The 4,038-nt window shown below is 34.6% G+C and overlaps 1 pseudogene; it reads right to left on the bottom strand.

The window, feature by feature from the left end:
- Window positions 1–630: 630 nt before the first annotated feature.
- LOC116540871 lies at window positions 631–1,999 on the bottom strand (annotated as a pseudogene).
- Between the last annotated feature and the right edge of the window lie 2,039 nt (window positions 2,000–4,038).

The raw sequence follows: 4,038 nt of genomic DNA, 5'->3' as shown, positions 1-4,038 counted from the left end.
CTAGATTACGTTAGTCAATTGGAAAAAAAAAAAAAAAAAAAAAAAAAAGAACAATTCTAGAATTGAAATAAATCTTCAGCGAAGTCTTGGTTGTTTAGCTGGAGTTCACCAAGTCGTTTTTCTTCCCCCATGACATTTAAAAAGCCCTTGGTATCAAATAGCATCTGCATATGTGTCAGTTGTTAATGATATATTCCAAGACTTTAGTGCTAAAGATTTTCAAGATTGTGATTCATATTTGAAATTCAATTCATTGGGACACTAAACCTCCAACTAAAATGAAAGCTACAATACTCCTACCTAAAAAAGGATGCTACATTTCTGTGGTAATATGTATTTCCAGACTAAGACTTTTTCCCCTCAAGAAAAGTAGAATTTAAAGGATAAGCATCTAATCAACTAGCAAAATTTTCAACATTTCATTTATTTCAAAATCAACTTTATTGCAGCCAAAACAGTAGAATTAACTGTACATAATAAACTATTTTATATATATATGTATATATATATATATATGTATATATACATATATATATGTATATATACATATATATATATACGTATATATACATATATATATATACACATACACACACACATTTTAAGTTATAGGGAATAAAGTTTATTGTGGCAGATAGTGTTAAACAAAATTAAAGTTGCATATATTAGTAATATAACTCAACATCCTTAATTTGGTATAAGTATGACACATTTTCTTGCTTTCCTGTGTTCTGCTAAATCACCATACCTCAACTGCTTTATAAAACTGATATGCTGAAATTTAACTTTACTGTTTTCACTTATGCTCTGATTCCAAACAAAACTTTTCATAAGCTTCTTCTATCTCTGGGTCCATCTCATCATCAATATCATCCAAGTATGGATCACCAGCTCCTGATAAATCTGTTCCATTTTGTTCATAATCTGGAAAAAAGTCCTTTCTTTCAAGTAACTCTTGATATTTCTCTTGATAATCTGGATCAGCTTCAGTGAAAGGAACACCATCGGATCTATAAAATGTTGGTTCATTCATAAAGCAGTTAAGATCATTTTCTGGTGTTGCTTCTCTGTATGTTGAAGTTGCATGGACTCTACCCCAGTTACTTGACCAGAGTTCCACAAGCTTCAAGAGCATCTGTTTTACATCTCTACTGAAGTTTGCATCTAGGACAATGTTTTCAATTCTCTGAATAATTTCTTCCATATCCATCTTTCCTTTTTCCTTCCAAGCATCTTCCAAAACTGATCCTGTCAACTTCAATAATTTTACTGCACAAATTAAATTGTCACCCATAGGATTAGAAAAGAGGACATTCAGCAGCTCTCGAAGACCAAGCTGAAGAATATCTGCTCTCATAACCTGTCCGTTTGTTCCCTTGATCTCCAGATTAAGACAAAGCTCTCCCAGAAAGAGCACAAATGCATGAAATCGTTTTCGAGTAACTTCATCCCCTTTTGCAGCTTGATCTTTAACTTCATATTCAGTCCGATATCTTTTAAGTAGCAACTGGCGAAAGTTGACACTGTGGGCTAATTGTCAGATGATGGGACAGGTAATTACACAGGCAAACTCCCATATAAGAGAAATTCGGGATAGACGTGGCCTGTTGATATATGAGTTCCACAAGTTCTTGCAAAGCATCATCTGTTGTAACCCAACCATTCAGGGTCTCCTCAAACTGTTCAATTTCAGTTTCAAAACTGCCAGGCTGCTCTGTAAGATGATTCAAAAACTCCTGAACATATTCAGATAAAGTGGAATAATCCTCACAACCATCCTCATAGGATTCTGTGTAATTGGAAGAATAACCTGACGGAAAAAATTCAGGGGCATTCACAGACAGCTTAGACGTTAATACAGGTGCTACAACCACCTGGGGTTTAGCCATTGCTGACTCCCGGGTTCTGCTGTGGGATTTTATCCTGTGAACTAGGTGGAGCTCTCAGGGGCTTCGTTTGCTCCTAGGCAGGCCCGACCTACTGGATAGTTCTAAGGAGAGATGTGCCAATTTCATTCATTTCTGCTTTGATCTTCATTATTTCTTTTCTTCTAATTTTGGATTTGGTTTGCTTTTGGCGTATTCAGTTCTTTAAGATGCCTCATTAGATTTTACATTTGAAGTTTTTTTTTTTTTTTTTTTTTGAGACGGAGTTTCGCTCTTGTTACCCAGGCTGGAGTGCAATGGCGCGATCTCGGCTCACCACAACCTCCGCCTCCTGGGTTCAGGCAATTCTCCTGCCTCAGCCTCCTGAGTAGCTGGGATTACAGGCATGTGCCACCATGCCCAGCTAATTTTTTGTATTTTTAGTAGAGACGGGGTTTCACCATGTTGACCAGGATGGTCTTGATCTCTTGACCTCGTGATCCACCCGCCTCGGCCTCCCAAAGTGCTGGGATTACAGGCTTGAGCCACCGCGCCCGGCTACATTTGAAGTTTTTTATTATTCATTGATGTTGGCACATCTAGCTATGAACTTTCCTCTTACTACTGCTTTTGCTGCATCCCACAAGTTTTGGTATGCTGTGTTTCCATTATCATTTTTTCAAGAAAATTGTCAATCTCCTTCTTAATTTCTTCATTGACCCACTGGTCAATCAGGAGCATGTAGTTTAATTTCCATGTATTTGTATAGTTCTCAAAATTTGTCTTGTTTTTAATTTCTACATCTATTTCATTCTTGTCAGAAAAGATACTTAATATTATTTCAAATTTTGAATGTTTTAAGACTTGTTTTGTTACCTAACTTATAGTCTATTCTTGAGAATGACCCTGATCCATCTGCTGAGGAAAATAATGTGTATTCTGCAGCTCTAAGACAAAATGTTCTGTAAATTTGTTAGATCCATTTGGTCTATAGTGTAGATAAAGTCTGATTTTTGTTATTCTTGTTGATGATGATGATTTTCTGTGTGAAACACTTGTTCAATGCTGAAAGTGGGATTTTGAATTCTCCAGCTATTATTGTACTGATGCCTATCTCTCTCTTTAGCTCTAATAATATTTCCTTTAAGTATTTTGGTTCCCCAGAGTTGTTGGATTCATATATATTTTAAAATGTTATATCTTCTTGCTTAATTGACCCCTTTATTATTATATCATAATCTTCTTTGACACTTCTTATGTTTTTTGTTTGAAATGTAGTTTTTCTTATATATGTATAGAAACTTCTGCTTCTTTTTGGTTTTCATTAGCATGGAATAACTTTTGCTATCCCTTTCTTTTTAGTCTATGCATGTATTTATAGGTGAAATGTTTTTATTGTAGGCAACACATCAATGGGTCTTGTTTTATCAACCATTTAGCCAGTTCATATATTTTGATTGAAGAGTTTAGTTCATTTGCAGTCAATGTTATAATTGATAAGTAAGGGCTTACATATGCCATATTATTGTCTGTTTTCTTGTTGTTTTATGGTCTCCTCTTCATTTTGGTTTCCTTTCTGTCTTCTTCTAGTGAAAGTGATTTTCTCTGGTGCTGCAGTTTACATTCTGGCTAGGTATTTTATTTGTATTCATTGCATGTTTTTGTCATGAGGTTTGCAGATTGTGTCTTATGACCTGTTAGTTTAACCTGATAACAACTATTTGTATAAACAAACATACAAACAAGCACAAAAAACTAATAAAATCTGTATGCCTTAACTTCATCTCCCCACTTTTTAAATTTTTGTTATTCTTATCTTATTGTACTGCCATCACTTGAAAATTTGTTGTAGCTGTTGTTTTGATTGGTTAGATGCAGAACTCACTTGCCATTTTCATTCTTCCCAGTGAGAGCTGCAGACCAGAGCTGCTTCTATTTGGCCATCTTGGCCACCCACCCTCTCTCAATATTCTTACATATATATATATATATATATATATATACACACACACACACACACACACACACACACACAAACACATATGTATATATGTATATATACACACACACATATATGTATATATGTATATACACACATATATGTATATATGTATATACTATTACCTATATTTTCTATCACTATGTGGATAGTATCTTCTAATGCACAAAAGTT

This window comes from Sapajus apella, unplaced genomic scaffold (genome assembly GCF_009761245.1).
Source record: "Sapajus apella isolate SASKATOON/1434 unplaced genomic scaffold, GSC_monkey_1.0 scaffold145, whole genome shotgun sequence".
In the NCBI taxonomy this organism is placed as follows: domain Eukaryota; kingdom Metazoa; phylum Chordata; class Mammalia; order Primates; family Cebidae; genus Sapajus; species Sapajus apella.
The sequence above is the reverse complement of the archived record's forward strand: the minus strand, read 5'-3'. Positions and strand labels throughout refer to the sequence as shown.